The sequence below is a fragment of the Salvelinus sp. IW2-2015 genome, linkage group LG4q.1:29, assembly GCF_002910315.2.
Source record: "Salvelinus sp. IW2-2015 linkage group LG4q.1:29, ASM291031v2, whole genome shotgun sequence".
NCBI classification, from domain to species: domain Eukaryota; kingdom Metazoa; phylum Chordata; class Actinopteri; order Salmoniformes; family Salmonidae; genus Salvelinus; species Salvelinus sp. IW2-2015.
In genome coordinates, this window is record NC_036842.1 from 65441657 (window position 1) to 65460736 (window position 19080).

General features: G+C 43.1%; 1 pseudogene; it reads right to left on the reverse strand.

The window, feature by feature from the left end:
- Positions 1-1460: 1460 nt before the first annotated feature.
- Positions 1461-19080, reverse strand: part of LOC111960984 (hydrocephalus-inducing protein homolog) — a 79981-nt pseudogene continuing 62361 nt past the window's right edge.

Sequence of the window (19080 nt, forward strand, 5' to 3'; positions counted from 1 at the left end):
TGATTGTAGAGGTTTTACTAACGCGTTAGTTGTATTAGCTATGTTGACTATGACGTTACTTTAGCTGATATGGTGACAACAATGTAGGCTGTGTGTAGTGGTTATGATATGGTTTGGCTTGGAAAGTTTTTTTCACCTGGTCACATATAGCTGATGTGTTGTGCATTGAAGTCCACAAGTGAAGGAAAAGGGTGAGAGGATAGATGCGAGAAGGAATACAACGTGGCTGCTATGAAAGTGAACCGTGTTTCACTTTCATAGCAGAAAACATTTCTTAAACGGAAGCAAATGGAACAAAAATAGGATAAATATACCTACATTTGGCCAATAGAACCTACTCCTTTGCAGCTGTTGGACTAATGATTACATCCTAGATCAGCTTGATGCAGGCAAGAGTGTGCAAGGTGGTATTGAATGTGTCACTGTATGTCCATGTGTCACTGTCTGTCACCTCAAATTCTTCTCTCGACTTGTGTGCCTACGTTGTAAACTTTCAATAGGCTAGGTTGTAGCAACCATGATGGATATAGGGAAAATTTGAGAATCATGTAATCGCTGTTACATTGAAATGGGTGAATGGAATATGAATGACAGTCATTCAATATGCTGTAACAGAAATAAGGCCTGCTCATGAAAAGTAAAAATCATCCTCCTCATCTTAAATGGCACGACCGCCACTGCTCAAACGTGTCTCAAACAGACCGTTTCAAAGATCCTTACTATTTCCTCATAGAACATTATGTTATGTTGGCTCATTGGCTGACCTGGCCAATCAGTTTTCTACTTGCGTGAATATTTTTAATGACTGGTATACGCCCACACCATTCTGTTGTTGGGGTATGCCCACACCTTTAAAAAAAAAACTTGCTTTAAACATCCTTAATTCAAAAACTTTGGAAGGAAAACTATTTCACTTACAGTATATTGTAATTAAATTTAGGTCATACTTCATAGAAATCAGGATATACTGTACAGCTTCTTTAAAGCTCCCCTAGTCACCAAATTAAAAGCTCTGTCAGGAGACTTCAAACCCCTGCACAATATTTAAATATGAAAGAATTTAACAACTCATTAACTGTGAGAGAATGAAGGAACATTTTAATAGTTACCTTTCCCAAAACACAGGCACTCATCCTGCTCGCCTCATGCTTTTGTAACTGCTCGCCTTCTGTCTCTCAACACACACACACACACACACACACACACACACACACAACACACACACACACACACACACACACACACACACACACACACACACACACACACACACACACACACACACACACACACTTCCATTTATTCAACAAACACACTATTGAACTGCTGTTTATGCTAATTGGAAACATATATTTCATACATTCTGAACACCCATCCTGTTCCCACAAATGAACCCAGGAGGTACAGTATCTGGTGCTGATGCCAAATGAGTGCTATTTGGAGAGGAGCAAGTGCTCTCCCTAGTGGCTCTGAGAAGAACACATGGATCTAGACTAGAGAAACGAGAAGAGATAACACCCAACAACAGAGCTGATAAGATAGACCATGTCCGCTATAAATATATTTATTCTTTAATCTCACAATGGATAAATATCCTAAGTCTTTATAAATAGGACAAAGACAAATAAATTAATATTTGTAAAATAAATACAGTAAATAAATGTAATTACTGGAGCCTGCTGTATATAGTCTAAATATGCAAATATTAAACATATTAAAATATTTCAAGTTATTTCMGTGCTAAAATTATTAGCTTGACCTTTGTTTAAAACTATATAATTGAGGAGTAAACATAGTATCAACCACAATGTGCATTTGAATGATACACTGTGTATGCCAAGAAAAATAACAATCTTGTCATTACGTTAGATGCATGCAGACCCACCTTGGAGAATGGAGGCACAATAGTTGTGGAGACACTGACATCTGGACTGCGGCACTCAGCACTGAAGTACACGCTAATGAGGTTCTCCATCCTCACAGAGGCAGAGGCTGTCTGGTGCACCGGAGTCACCATATCTATTGTGCTGATGACACCCGGCTCTGTGGCCTTGTAGTTCATGTAGGAGAACAGGTACTCCCCTGTAGACTCGTTCGAGGAGGACAGGACACATACGATTGAATACAAATCAACTTGGAAAACAGCTGCATTTACAGCCTTCAACTATCGGTAGGTAGCAAGGTGGRGTGATGATCTGGGTTTTGGAATCCATAAGTACCTGAAGATGGTCAGTATACATTTATAATGTACATCTACATGAGCAGATTCTCTCTACTGACGTTTGCATTGCATTGGCCCTCCTTGTAGGTGAAGAAGAAGACTGTGTAGTCCCTCTTGGCCAGAGCTGGTACATCCAGACAGTCCAGGCCCTTCAGGGACACAGTGCTTGATGATCTCCACCACAGCAAGGAACCTGCAMACAGAACATTTTAGTACTGGCAGCTGACAAAGTTGTGGTGATGTGTTGTAGTGTGACAGAGGTAGAAGCAGTGCTATTACAAGGTGTTAAGCAGCTGATAGACATCCTGCTAAAGTAGTAGTGTGGTACTGCTGAGGGTTGGAGTGCCAGTTGTGGACAGGCCCTGTCTCAATGTACGACCACAGCCTTGGGGGCCTCAGAAGTGCCATGCAGAGTGTTGAGTATGCCTGTCCCATCTGGGAAGAAGAATACGGAGTCCTGGAAGAGGGAGARGAGAGTAAGACAGTGTGGTCAAGCAACTGAGATGAATAACAGGATGCATCTACAGTACGTAATGGTATAATATACTGTATCATATAAACATAGTATTTGACAAAACCAAAATAACTCATCTAAAAGGGCTTTGACGTTCATTGTCAGCAACAATAAGAATGTGTCCTCATATTCAAGGCTCTTCACACTACAGACACACTCAGTCTGTTCTAGAGCTAAGACAGTAATCCCTCTTGACATCCGCGTTGCCTCCCACAATTTTCTAATTTCCCGGCTTGCCTAGGGTCTGGTTTTCGAGACTACTAAGACAGCGCTCCAGTAAAAGTGTCTCTCACCAGGTGCTTCTTGCCATCRGGGGTCAAGACCATGGGTTTGTATGTGATCTCATAAGCCTTGTTCTGCTGGTAGGGATCAATGATGAAGGAGGAGGGCCACTCCAGTGTTCCCCCTCGATCTCAGGCTTCAGAGTCCAGCGCTGATTTGTGAGGTAGGACAAGGTCAATAATGGGGGGCATGATTCAGGAGCCTGCCAGGGTGAATTTGATGGCTTCCTCTACGGTGTAGAGGTCATCATATCTCAGGTCCTGACTCAGCTCCACAGGGGCAAAGGCCACCTGAAAGGGAACCTCCATCCCAGGGCAGATGTAGCCCTCTGCAGGGATGAAGTCTCTGCCAAACCTCTCCATATCCCACTGGAAGTAGCAAAATATCAAAATGTATCATGAGCACCGGTATGTGTGTCAGAGTACCTACCTGGCTCCAATTTCTCCAGTGTTCCGCATGATGCGTTTTATGGCTTTGCAGCGCTGAGCAACAGCTCCAAAGGGCAGGTAGTCCTGGTCCAGCTTGACCTCCATGCCATGACAGCAGCCATTCAGCACCAGCAGGGGGCGTACCGTGCCCAGACACTCAAGTTGCAGCTCTGCGGTGAAGGGAGCCWTGCGCTACCTGGGAGAGAATAGCACCTCCACCAGACAGCGGCCCCCAAACGGCTTCAGGGTCACCTCACCTGGCGGGTTCACTGACAGCACCTACGGTACAGGAGAGGAATACACGTCTCATCACACTCAATCACACAGGTAGAACTCAACTAGTATGACAACTCTCAACTGTGTTCTCTTTATAGCTACATTCTGAGCAAAACATCCATTAATCTAGCTACTGTACTACTTGCCAGGTCGAGGTAGCCATATGGCTTGACTTTCAGAGAGAGGACACAGTGACAGTGATGTTGAGGTGGTTCTGAGAGGCGTACAGTACCCTGGAGTCAAGCAGAGTGTGTACAGTGGAGCTGAGCAGAAGGGAGAAAGTCAGAGAGGAGTGGCTGTTGTTCACCAGGGGAATCACCCTCCTGATCTTCTGACCAATCTGCAGAGCCCCCAGATTCACCACCTTGTGTCTGGGGTCCTCAAAGTCAACCTGGGAGGAAGAAGTGCACAGGAAATGTATGCATAAAGACGCACAAGCACACACACGTATGCACACACACACACACACACACACATACACACACACACACAGACATCTCCTCACCTTCATCTCAATTCCTTGACCTAGGGTCTCGACCACCTGCTCGGCACAGTCATTGATCTCAAAGACCACTCGCTCATGGTATTGCACTGCCTCCTGTGGGTAGAAGGTGATGGGCACCTCCATGGACCCACCAGGGGGCAGCACTTCCGGCTGGAACCCCGCCTCCAGAAACGAGGTGTTAGAGAACTGACAATCTACACCAGCGTTCCCCAACTGACGGCCCGCAGGTGGTTTKATTTCTTTCTGAGCAACAACAAAAAAGTATTCCCACGCATAATAGAGAGGCACGACGTGATCGCATACAAATGTAAGCAAGGTTTGAAAATATTATGTTTTAGTCAAATTTKATATCTGTTTGGGCTTCTTGCTGTCCTTTTGCAGTCTACTAATTAGATGTAACTATGTTCCGGCCCCCCGACCATCCGCTCAGGAAAAAAACGGCCTGCAGCTGAATCTAGTTGATTAWCCCTGATCTGGACTGAAGAGGAGAATAACACGCTATGGCAGCTCCTTCATTGAGAGTCACTAATATATATTACCTCTGCTTTTCCCTGCCAGTGCAGTGAGGCACTCTGTCCTTTTCATTACATTTCATTTGGAAGTATAAGCGAGAGGAAATGAAAAGGGCCAACAGCGAGCCTGTCAATTGATGTAGGCTGGGGGTTTTCGGTTTTAAAGTTGTCGCTCAAGCAAAGGCAGAGTGCGAGGCAACTTGTCAGCAGTTACCTGATGCCCCTCTCTCCGTTGTTGCTTATGATCAGTGTCTGTGTAGCTAGCACCATCCCTGCATTGTAGATGAAGCCCATTACAAAGGTGTGTTTGAGGAAGGAGAAATCCAGGCCAGCTGAATCCAGGATGGAGTAGCTGAACGCAGGCCCATTCGTTAATCTGAAAAGGAGAGAGAGAGAGAGAGAGAGAGAGAGAGAGAGAAGAGAGAGAGAGAGAGAGAGAGAGAGAGAGAGAGAGAGAGAGAGAGAGAGAGAGAGAGAGGAGAGAGAGAGGAGAGAGAGAGAGAAGAGGAAAGAGAGAGAGAAAGAGAGAGAGAGAGAGAGAGAGAGAGAGAGAGAGAGAGAGAGAGGAGAGAGAGAAGCAGAGAGAGAGAGAGAGAGAGAGAGAGAGAAGAGAGAGAATCATGAATCAGAAACGAAATGGTAGACATAGAGGGAGAAAGAGGGAGATTGATTTCTGCTAAGATTCTGCTAAGAGATACCTTGATGTTGAGGCCCATGTCTTTGAGCACACACTTCTGCAGGGGGAAGAATGTCAATATAAAACTTCAGACAAAGCAAAGGAGTGAAAAGGTAGCTGTGAATTTGCATTATGAGGAGTTAAGTGTATAATTAGCCTTTCTGTGTGAGTCTTAAGCTTTGAAGCCGACATTTCTCACCCGTTTGAAGTCCACCTGATGAGGAGAGTTGCCTGGAGACAGCTCAGCGACGCCTCCCTCGGTGCTCTCACACTGCATACAGGCGTTAATGCTATAGCCCTCTGTCTTGACATTCATAGTGAGGGGCTGGACCTTCCCCTTCACCTGAACTAGCAGGTTAAAGATCACCACTCCATCTTGTGTTGGGGTGAAGGACACTACCACAGGAAACCTGCAGRACACCAAGAGAGAGAGGATGCTTTGTGTCAAAGGTATCACTGACAATGCATTAACTATAACAACAGATGGACTGCAACACTTTTCCGTTACATTACATTTAGATGATTTGTTGATTTGTTGATGTACCACTGATAAGCTGAGAGTTGAGTCACACGCCTGTCTTTAGGTGGCACTACCCCTTCCATAGGCTCCAGCTGCAGGCTGTCCAGAAAGGCTTCTGAGTGGCAAGACATTTCTTCAATGATAAACTGGAAGGGCTGATTCTCCCTATTCACCAGATACACTGTTTGGTGAGCCTGGTCTGATAGAGCAGTGTGTCCTTTGAAGTGGATGGTCTCTCCTATGGTCACCGCTTCAAGGTGAACTTGGCATAATCACACACAGCACTGATGCGTAGTTCCATAACTCTGAATGAGTTCTCTACCATAGCTCTGTGTCTGTCTCAATCCCCTGGGGACAGACAGGGCACACTCAATTTACTTCACTAGTTACTGTAATTAAAATACAATGGCCTCTCATYCCTTGCCTGAYGACTCAAACGGAATTCTTCCGCCGCTGTCTGTTCGCAACATATTTCATTCTGAGACAGCCACCCTTGAAGTCATTTGTGGTAACGTCAAAATAAGGGGTGTTGTACAAAAYAGTCATTAGCAATTGGATCATCTGTAACCAATCAGAGTATTAAAGCTAATGACACATTTTCAAAACGCTGCTTTACCCTGGCTCAGACCCAACCCATGGGTTTCTGGGACCAATCAGAACGGATAGAATGTGGTTGCATTCCAGAAATCGTTGGGGAGGTACTCAGATCCAGACTGATTGTGAAGAAACTGACGTCTGTGGGCGTGGTGTAGCATTTGGCCAGAGCAAGGAGTCTGGGTAGTCAGGAAATATCCTCCCTGCATGGGTCATGATGATAAACAATAAATACAGTCACAAAAAGGTAGCCTTATAGCTATGTGTGACTTTATCTTCTTCTTTGCAGRCTGTTGACTACCCGCCTGTTTCCCAGAGTCAACCCACATGATGGTCCTGAGGCGGTCGTCCCAGTCTGGCACCTGGTCCACAAGCTGCTGGAACACCACCCTGCACAGCTTACACTTGATAGGCTGGGCAGTCAGCACTACGGGCGGCTCTGAGCAGAAGGCCACGGTCACCTCCTTGGCACAGTCTACATGGAGGTGGACCACCTGTGGAGAGAAGCAGACCTGGGGACTGTCTGTTCCACACATCAGACACCTAACACACACGGCAACACACAGACAGAAAGTCATACAACAACAATATGAGGTAAACAGGAATAATGCAACAGTCGATACTAAACATCAAATCAATCATCATCCAGTAATGTACCTCGAGGCATATGGCTCTCTTTAGGTTGATGGGCCATTGTCTCACGTCAGATGGCGTCACTCCTACGCAACGCTCGTTCCTCAACCGATGAGTGCAGACGGCAATCGCGCTTTCTGGCTTGAGACAAGGGTCCATGCTATCCGGGATCCTTGGGGCGTCTCTACCCCTTTGAAGTTGAAATTTAAAATGGTTACGGTAAGAATTAAGGTTAGGGTTAGGGTTAGGTAAGGGTTATGGTTAAGGTTATGGTTTGAATAAGGGTAGGGGTTAAGTTTAGGGTTAGAGGTTTAGGGTAGGGACACCCCAAGGATCCCGCAGTATGATGCCCTGGTCCTGGGACACACTGAACTCATCCCCCAGCACCTCTAGCCTCCAGGCTGCAGGCAGCAGCGTGTTGTYACGCAGGTACAGACTCCTCGTGTTCTTCCTGAGGTTCACAACCAGCACAGGGAGAATGGTGTAGAGTGGCGAAAGGAAAATCAACAGAAAACTACCATGACAAAAACAAATCTCCTACTTTGTTACTGAAGCATGTTTAAAAGCTATACAGTAGTTCTGGATAATGTTAATTACAGSATTAATTCATTTCAGACCTGTGCAGCAGATTCTTTTCAAAATACAGCTGCTTGCGTTCGAGCTCGGGATGGACCCCGCGACAGAAATGCTGGCTCTGGGTTCTCTTTGATACACCACACTGTCTTCTTTCTGCCAGGACACAACCGTRGATTATTGGAACACTGTGCTTATCGCACAAAGTTTCAAAACGAGAACAAAAGTAAATGGATGTGAAACTGTTCACTGATAATATTAGTGAACAGTGATAACTTTTAGGTACGTTTGCATCACACAGTCAGGGTTCTGACAAATCTGACATCTCAGACGACATTCTACGATGTTATGAGTAGTTCTGATTGGCTTCTTGTCTCTCGTTGRGTTTAAGGGTCATGTTGGGATGTTCCAGTTGGTAGGTGGCAGCCTTGGTGTCATGCTGGAAGAAGAAGTGAATCTCAGCATCCAGTGAGGAGGAGTTGTGTATCACCAGCTTTTCCATGTTCTCTGGATACTTTCTCTCTTTATACCTATGGCACAGACASGTAACACACAGGCATGCATCACACATGTTGTCCTCTATGGAGTTACAGTGAATAAACTCACAGAGTAGGTAGGGTAGTGGAAGTTAATCCCCTTACCTGCCTGTGGTCTTCCCACAGAGCAGCGGGCCAAATCATAGAGGCCAGAGCGGATGATGTAGCTCTTCTGCAACGCTTCATCAAAGGACTCTCTTCCTGTGGGCAAATACCATCCTGGGATAGACCAAACGACACACACTCAACACATCATTTACAGCGATAATAAAACATTTCAACCTATAAAAAAGTATGAGATCTGACAAAACTCAGCTATTTATAACAATTGGTTATATTTCACAAGGAATAAAAAAAACACAAATGTCTTTTAGAAACAAACAATGCTCACTTTGTGTATCTGCTGATGGATAGATATGTACAGATTCCCGCACAGTACATTTTGGAACATCTTGGTACCCAACAACTCAAAGTTCAGTGTTTTGTCAAACTTGACAGGGACTTTGGAGTGGAACCAGATCTTCAGGATCGCCTCTCCATAGGGCGGGAAATTCCAGTGGAATGTGGTGAGCCTATAGAAAACAACACAAACCTTTAAGTCACATTCATGCACATCAGTGTTTATTCTTGTGTATTCGTATGTAGTTTGCACTCCTGTTGGGACTCCTGTTGGCAATGCTCAGTGTCAAATAAGCGAGTCACAGCGTTTAGAGGMGGGGAGCGGGAGTCATTGGTCCTGGACCCATTTTTGGCTAGGGTGCGTCTCTTGTCTTTCTGACTCTCTCTGCCCGTGTCTGCCTTCTTCCCCCGTCCTTCAGTAGAGGTCAACACCTCTTCCTGTAAGACCCATTCAGTTAGACCTAGCTATAATTAATAGCTTCATTAATTCATTTATCATCCCATTTAAATGGACAAACGTAAAAGGCATACAAAAACAGTTGTTAACGAGGTTAACAAGTGTTCCAGGGAATGAGCATAAGTCTAGACATAATGTTRATACAGTATCATCAATCATGTTTTTCAGAGTAAGCAAGAAGTTCAAAACAAGTGAATATGGTGGCAATAGTGGTTTCATGTGTGAAGTTATGCTATTTTTCATGGAGGACCTTTATACCTTGACCGAGCCTTAAGCTTCCTCTGGGGCTGAGGGCACCATGAAGGGGAAGCAACTAGTGATCTGCTGTGCACTGGGCACAGGCCTCTTCTTAGTGTAGGGTATGACAGAGAAGATAGTGGAGGAGGGGATAGGAGGGCCTTTGAGTCCAAGCCCTAAACCGTCAAACACATGGGGAACAGAGAAGAGAGGGGACATCAATTAAAGATCAGCATTATTATTATAATAAATTCATGGGCAAAAATACATAGAAAGGTCAATACGTATTTACCTATTCAAGAGGCAGCAGTATGTTACTCTTCAGGGTCTCTGTTCCACTAGGATAGTCCCTCCCAATAACAGAGAGGTTAATATGAGGCACAGTCTCCTTTGGACTAGTTTGTCCTCACCCTCTGCCTCTCTCTGTGCCCTCTCCTTGTCTTTGAAGGCGTAGTAGTTGTTTGAGAGGTTGACCATGTAGATGAAGCCTTGATGATCTATAGGGTGCTGCTGGGGGAGCGGCAGTACAGCGTCTCCATCCCGTCCATCACAACACCCCGGTGACAGTCACTCAGCTGCCAGGGGACAACACATCATTTACACGCTCAAGGATCACACAGGAGATTTATTCAGGGTCCATGGACTATAAATTATTGTTGTTGCATTGTCGAGAAGGAACCTGCAAGTAAGCATTTTGTTGGACAGTGTATACCATGTGTATCCTGCACATACTGTATGTCACCTGTGGTCTCTCTGAGAGGATGCCCACCAGCWGTTGGTCTGGTAGCAGTCAGTTCATCAGGCCCAGCTCTACGACCTGGCTCACACTCACATTGATGCTCAGCTGCTGGTGGATAGAAACACCACCCTGCACAGAAAGCAAGCACTAATAAGAGGCATTACAAACTCCTAGCTTTGATATAGTAATACACATTACTGTGATGAGCTGCGGGTACCATTGAGGKGGTGGTGATCTGTTAAATCCTCATCCGACCCACAACACTGTTCTTGTTACTGGTAGAGATGGATGGGGGTCGTTGACTTGACTGCCCTCAGCAGGGTGTTTGGCTATAGCCTCCACACTCAGAGTACCAGCACCCTGACCAGCAGGCCCCATCACCTCCACCACAGCCTGGGCTGTGTAGACACAAACACACATCAAATCAAATCAAATGTATTTATATAGCCCTTCTTACATCAGCTGATAACTCAAAGTGCTGTACAGAAACCCAGCCTAAAACCCCAAACAGCAAGCAATGCAGGTGTAAAAGCACGGTGGCTAGGAAAAACTCCCTAGAAAGGCCTAAACCTAGGAAGAAATCTAGAGAGGGACCGGGCTTTGAGGGGTGGCCAGTCCTCTTCTGGCTGTGCCGGGTGGAGATTATAACAGAACATGGCCAAGATGTTCAAATGTTCATAAATGACCAGCATGGTCAAATAATAATAATCACAGTAGTTGTGGGGTGCAGCAAGTCAGCACCTCAGGAGTAAATGTCAGTTTGGCTTTCATAGCCGATCATTGAGAGTAATCTTCACCCTCCTGCTGTCTCTAGAAGAGTTTTGAAAACAGCAGGTCTGGGACGGTAGCAGTCCCGGTGAACAGGTCAGAGGGTTCCATAGCCCCGCAGGCAGAACAGTTGAAACTGGAGGCAGCCAGCACGGCCAGGAAGGCTGTGGGGACAGCAAAGGGAGTCATCATGCCAGGTAGTCCTGAGGCCATGGTCCTGGGCTCAGGTTCTCCGAGAGAGAAAAGAAAGAGAGAAAGAGAGAAATCCGAGAGAGCATACTTAAATTCCCAGGAACCGGATAAGACAGGAGAAGTAATCCAGATATACACAACTACCTAAGTCCCCCGACACATAACTACTGGCAGCATAAATAACTGGAGGCTGAAGACAGGAGGGGTCAGGAGACACTGTGGCCCCATCCGATGATACCCTGGACAGGGCAACAGGAAAGATATAACCCCACCCACTTTGCCAAGCACAGCCCCCACACCACTAGAGGGAAACTTCAACCACACGTATACCATCCTGAGACAGGCCATAACAACAAAAATATCCAGAAAAATGCCATGTCAAAAATGTTATAAAATTGATTTGCATTTTAATGAGGGAAATAAGTATTTGACGCCCTTCTCATCAAAAAGATTTCTGGCTCCAGGTATCTTTCATTAAAAAAGGCACACTACAAATACTAATCAGTGGAATAGGGGACAGGTGTGCGTGATGAAAGTTTCCGGGAAGGGTCCGTGACAAGAACTTAGGAATGATTTGTACCAAATACAATGCTTTTAGTGTTTAGAATGTTCATGGCTAGTTTCTTTTACTAGCCCCCCATTCTATAAACTGACTGCATACTCTTTTGTTTAGGGTTTGCAGTAAATTTCACTAAGCCCGTATTGCTGACATGTATAATGTTGATCTCAGTGTACATTGACAACACAGGTTTTGTTTAAATACCAGTGCTAGATCACTAGTAAAGCTATAGACAGTAAAGAGCCAAGAGAGCTGCTTGTGGAATATCAACTTTACATGTTTGTACTTTAGGAGAAGCTCCCTTAAGAAAACCAATCTGTGTTCTTTTGGATAGATAGCGCTCAACCAATGATATTCAGATGATATAAAGCCATATCACATACGATTTAGCCAATAACAGATGATGGTCAATAATATAAAGGCCACAACAATAACAAGCGCCCACAAATTATTTTTATAATTTTCTTCAGTCATTGTGTCAGTGCAGTAATGTGGAGGAGTGCCTTTCTGTTCAGAGAGAAATAACATTGTATAATGGTCCAAATAATTTTGTTCCGACCTTGCCTAAGAGCCGGCAGCAAGCTAATTGGGTAGCGGATGACTTTAGTTTCACTCCGGGTCTGAGGACATAAACGTTTTTCTTCAGTTCTCAGATTTAAATACATGAACAAAGGAGTGCAATATGTCCACTACCATCATCCGTAAGCTTTCCATCTAAATTTCAATACCAGGTGGTTTCTTCATTATTGATTGGACACAATAATTTCTCCACCTCTTTCCACATCACATTACAGAATCCCAAAAAAGTGACAATGGGCTTTTCTTCAACTTTATGTATTTTTATGCATAATATGATGCCTCACAGTTTTGTTGTTGGCAAATGTCATGCCTGAGTTTGCCCACTTCCAATGAAATAGACATTAAAATATTGGCAATATCAAATATTTCTGTATGATGAGCGTTCTGATTCAATGTAAAGATGGGTTGAATGAAGAATCCTGCCCCATAATTTCATTTAAAGTACTCCAAGCTTTTTTCCACCATACTTTACGTATATAATTTTATCTTTGTTTTAATAGAAACAGTACATGAAGTATATTCGGAAAGGTATTCCAGGTCACTTGACTTTTTTCACATTTTGTTAGCGTTACAGCCTTATTATAAAATTGATTCAATTGTTTCCCTCATATCACAACACAAGCCCATAATGACATTCAATAACTGTTTTTTAGAAATGTTTGCAAAGTTTATAAACAAAATTATTAAAGAACAGAAATACATTAATTTTACATAAGTATTCATGACCCTTAGCTATGAGCCGTCGCAAATTTAGCTCACGTGCAGCCTGTTTCCATCGATCATCCCTTGAGATGTTTTTACAACTTGATTGGTGTCGAAGTTTGTAAGGCGTCAATACTCAGACGACTCTCTGCCAAGGTGCCTTCAACAAAGTACTGGTAAAAGGGTCTGGATATCTTACTGTTAAATGTGATAATTTCTGTTGGTTTTTTATACATCTTTTTTCAAAAAATCTAAACCCTGTTTTTGCTTTGTTCATTAGCGGGGTTTGTGTGTATGTGGGTGAGAGGAAAAATATTTAATACATTTTAAAATAAGGCTTGTAGAATAACACTGTGAAAAAAGTTCAAGGAGTCGAATACTTTCTGAATGCACTGTAATACAGCATGTCGCCAATTAAAGTAAATATTAATTAAATAGATGATCTGATTAAATCATTGTATGTGGGTATCTATATATGAATACATGTTAGATCTATCTCACTGGCTTATTAGTAGGCTACGCTTTTCAGAAAAAAGGGTTCTTTGGCTGTCCCCATCTGGAGGAACCCTTTTTTGGGTTCACAGGTAGAATTGTTTTTGGTTCCAGGTAGAAACTCTTTTTGGGGTTCATGGGGGAAGGGTTCCTAACATGGAACCCATAGGTTCTACTTTGAACAGAAGGGTTCCAACCTGGAATCAAAAACTGTTCTTATAAAGGGTTCCCCAATGGGCTGCCGAGAACCATTTAAGTTCTAGATAGAAAAATGTGCTAAGATATGCATGCATTAATTTCTGATGTTCAAGCAAAGCACTCAAACTGCAATGAATAAAGTTATAAAGTCTTGCGGAGACAATATGTTCAGTAATGTGGGTACGAATCTATAAAATATGAATGGCAAGCAAATTTATACTGTTTGCCTCAAAAACAGTGTTTTTTATTTCTTTAACAGTTAGTTTTAAATCTCTCGCAGTAGAGATGTATGGCATGTGTACAGACATAGTAGCACGTGTGGGGAGAATGCTAATAGAACAGCAGACTGTTCCTGAAGAAGACTGTGATAGCAGGGAATATCAATGCTTATTCTGCATTTAAAAATTTACGTCTGGGTCTGGCCTAACTGCTGATCCACATTCATTGATAAGATATCTTATGTCAGGATGAGTTACAACAATTACAAAGTAAGGATTGACTACAGCAAAAGAGTGGTGGAAAAAGTATTCCAATTGTCATGGTTCCCAGTAAAAGTAAAGATGCATTATAAACCTCTTAAAGATAGGACCCTTTCTTTAATTTTCGCCTAAAATGACATACCCCAAATCCTACTCCTGTAGCTAGGACCAAAGCAAGGATATGCATATCTTGATACCATTTGAAAGGATAACTTTGAAGTTTGTGGAAATGTGAAATTTAATAGTCAGAGAATATCAACAATTAGATCTGGTAAAAGAATGTATTATTGCACGTTTAGGGGGCCGATTTAGATTTTGGCCACTAGATGGCAGAGTGTACGTGCAGCGGTTTAGACTGATCCATGAACCATTGCACTCCATTTGGAGTATATCTACTCAAATTGCATAACTGGTTATTGACACATTTCAAGTACATATAGTTTGAAGTCGGAAGTTTACATATAATTAGTTTTGGAGTATTGAACCTCCGATTTTCAACCACGCCACACATATCTTGTTAAAAACTATAGTTTTGGCAAGTATCGGTTTGGGACTCTACTTTGTGCATGACACCAGTCATTTTTCCAACACTTGTTTACAGACAGATTATTTACTTATATTTCACTGTATTACAATTCAGTGGGTCAGAAGTTTACACACTTGACTGTTGCCTTTAAACAGCTTTTGGAAAATTCCCAGAAAATGATGTCATGGCTTAGAAGCTTCAGATAGGCTTAATTGACATCATTTAATCAATTGGAGGTTATACTTTTGGATGTATTTCAGGCTTACCTTTCAAACTCAGTGCCTTTTGCTTGACATCATGGGAAAATCAAAAGGAATCAGCCAAGACCTCCAAAAAAATTGTAGACTCCACAAAATCTGTTCATTCTTGGGAGCAATTTCCAAACGCCTGACGGTACCACGTTCATCTGTAAAACAATAGTAACGCAGTATAAACACCAGGGGGACCACGCAGCGCCGTTCCTACAGTCAGGAAAGGAGACGCGTTCTGTACCCATTATAAAGTACTTTGGTGGGAAAAGGTTGCAAATCAATCCAGAACAAGCAAAGGACCTTTGTGAAGATGTGGAGGAACAGGTAAAAAGGTATCTATACCACGTAAAACGAGTCATAATATTGGACATAACCTGAAAAGGCACTAGCAAGAAAGAAGCCACTGCTCGAACCCGCCATAAAAAAGCCGACTCATGGTTTGTAACTGCACAGGGGAACAAATATTGTACTTTTGGAAACAATGTCCTTTGGTCTGATGATAAACAAAAAAATAGAACTGTTTTGGCCAATAAGAACCATACGTTATGTTTGGAGGAAAAAGGGGGAGGCTTGGCAAGCCGAAGAAACACCATCATCCAAACCATGAACGCCCGGGGTGGCAGCATCATGTTGTGTGGTGCTTTGCTGCAGGAGGGACTGGTGCACTCAAAATAGATAGCGTCATGAGGTAGGAAATTATGTGGATATCATAAGCAACATCTCAGACAGTCAGTCAGCGAGTTAAAGTTTGGCTGCAGATGGTCTTCCAAATGGACAATGATCCCCAAGCAGTACGTCCAACAGCTGTGTCCAAAGGCTTAAGGACAACAAGTCAAGGTATTGGAGTGGCCCTCACAAGCCTGGACCTCAATCCCATAGAAAATTTTGTGGGCAGATCTGAAAAAGCGTGTCGAGCAAGGAGGCCCCTACAAACTGACTCAGTTACCCAGCTCTCTCAGGAGGAATGGGCAAAATCACCCATTATTGGTGGGAAGCTTGTGGAAGGCTACCCGGAACGTTTTGCCACAAAGTTTAACAATTTAAAGGCAAGGCTACGAAATTCTTATTGAGTGTATGTAAACTTCTGACGCACCACTGGGAATGTGATGACCAAAATAAAAGCTGAAATAAATCCTTCTCTCTATTATTTTGGAACATTCACATTCCTTAAAATAAAGTGGTGATCCTAACTGACCTAAGAACAGGGAATTTTTTACTAGTAATAAATGTCAGAATGTGAAAAACTGAGTTTAAATGTATTTGGCTAAGGTGTATGTAAAACTTCCCGACTCAACTGTAACTGTGCACTCTCTTCAAACAATAGCATGGTAATCTTTCATGTAATAGCTTACCGGTATAAATTGGACCCGTTCATTAGCTTCAAATTCTTGTTAATCATTTCTAAAGTAATCAGATATGTCTACAGTGAGGGAAAAAGTATTTGATTCCCCTGCTGATTTTGTTACGTTTGCCCACTGACAAAGAACTTATATCAGTCTATAATTTTAATGGTAGGTTTATTGAAAGTGAGAGACAGCATAACAACAAAAATATCCAGAAAAATGCATGTCAAAAAATGTTTATAAATTGACATTTGCATTTTAAAATTGAGGGAAATTAAGTATTTGACCCCTTCTCATCAAAAAGGATTTTCTGCTCCCAGGTGTCTTTCTACAGGTAACGAACGAGGTTAGGAGCGACACTCTTTAAAGGATGTGCTCCTAATCTCAGTTTCTTACCTGTATAAAAGATACCTGTCCCACAGAAGCAATCAATCAATCAGATTCCAAACTCTCCACCAGGCCAATGACCAAAAGAGCTCTCCAAGGATGTCCGGGACAAGATTGTAGACCTACACAAGGCTGGAATGGGCCTACAGACATCGGCCAAGCAGCTTGGGTGAAAGGTTGAAACAGTTTCTGTGATATTCGCAAATGGAAGAACACAAGACCTGTCAATCTCCTCAGCCTGGGGCTCCATGCAAGATCTTCACCTCGTGAGTTGCAATGATCATAGAAGAAGCGGTGAGGAAATCAGCCCAGAACATACACAGGAGGATCTTGTCAATGAATCTCCAAGGCCGCTGGGACCATAGTCATCAAGAAAAACAATTGTAACACACTATGCGTAAGACGAAAATCTGCAGCGCGCCCGCAAGGTCCCCCTGCTCAAGAAAAGCAGCATATACATGCCCGTGCTGAAGTTTGGCCAAATGAACATCTGAATGATTCAGAGGACAACTGGGTAAGTGTTGTGGTCAGATGAGACCAAAATGGAGTTCTTTTGGCATCACCCAACTTGCCGTGTTTGAGGAAGGAAGGAATGCTGCCTATGACCCAAGAAACCATCCCCACCGTCAACTGGAGGTGGAACCATTATGCTTTGGGGGTGTTTTCTGCTAAAGGACAGACAACTTCAACCGCATCAAAAGGGACGATGGACGGGCCCCATGTTACCGGCAACTTGGTGAAAACCTCCTTCCTCCAGCCGGGTATTGAAAACGGGTCGTGGATGGGTATTCCAGCATGAGCAAGAACGCCAAAACACACGGCCAAGGCAACAAAGGCAGTGCTCAAGAAGACGCACATTAAGGTTCCGGAGTGGCCTAGCCAGTCTCCCAGACCTTAATCCATAGAAAATCTGGGAGGGGAGCTGAAGGTTCGAGTTTGCCAAACTCAGCCTCGGAAACCTTAATGATTGAAGAGATTCTGCAAAGAGGAGTGGGACAGAAATCCCTCCTGAGATGTTGGTTGCACAACTGGTGGCCATACAAGAAACGCTGACTCTGTGATTGGCAACAAGGGTTTTGCCACCAAAGTTTACGTCATGTTTTGCAGCGGGGGTCACTAAGCTTATTTCCTCATTAAATGCAAATCAATTATAACATTTTTTGGACATGCATTTTTCTGGATTATTTTTTTTGTTGTTATTCCTGTCTTCAACTGTTCAATATAAACCTAACCATTAAAATTATAGACTGAATAATTTTTTTTTGTCAGTGGGCAAACGTACAAATCAGCCAGGGGATCAAATACTTTTCCTCACTGTAGATGGAAAAACAGCTTGTCCTTGAAAACAGTCCTTGATATGTTCATCAAAAGAGAGATCAAGGGTCCAGAGTACGCCGCGGTCCTTCCACAGTTTTATTAGACGACTTTAAAAACCCAAAGATTAATTGTCAGATTCAACAGAAGATCTCTTTTGTTTCTTGGGACCTAGGAACAAGCATCTCTGTTTGTCGAGTTTTAAAAGTAAAGAACGTTTCAGCAAGTCCATTCTTCATGGTCTGAAACACAGGCTTCTAGGCGAGGGCAATTTTGGGGCTTCACCATTTTCCTTGAAATGTACAGCTGTGTGTCCATCTCCGCATAGCCAGTGAAAGTTAATTATGTTTTTCGAATGACATCCCCAAGAGGTAACATATAATAGTGGAAAACAATAGTGGTCCTAAAACGGAACCTTGAGGAACACACGAAATGTACAGTTGATTTGTCAAGGACAAACCATTCACCAGAGACAAAACTGATATTTCAACAGATAAGATCTAAACCAGGGCAAACTTGCCGTGTAGACCAATTTGGGTTTCCAATCTCTCCAAAAGAATGTGGTGACGATGGTATCAAGGGCAGCACTAAGGTCGTAGAGCACGAGGACAGATGCAGAGCCTCGGTCCTGACGCCATTAAGGTAATTTACCACCTACAAGTGCAGTCTCAGTGCTATGATGCGGGTCTAAAACCAGACTGAAGCTTTTCGTATACATTGTTTGTCTTCAGGAAGGCATTGATTTGCTGTGCAACAGCTTTTTTCTACAATTTTTGAGAGGAATGGAAGATTCGATATGGCGATAGTTTTTAAATATTTCTGGGTCAGGTTTGGCTTTTTCAAGAGAGGCTTTATTACTGCCACTTTTAGTGAGTTTGGTTACACATGCCAGTGGATAGAGAGCCGTTTATTATGTTCAAACATAGGAGGGCCAAGCACATGACGCAGCTCTTAAGTAGTTTAGTTGGAATAGGGTCCAGTATGCAGCTTGAAGGTTTAGAGCCATGATTAATTTCATCATTGTGTCAAGACGATATTAGTACTAAAAACCACTTAAGTGTCTCTCTCTGTCAGGTCGTCTATGGGTGAAAGAGTGGATCCAAGGCGCAGCGTGAGAAAAATACATCTTCTTTTATTAGACGAAGATGAAACACGCCACTCAAATACAAACTAAACAAAACAACAAAA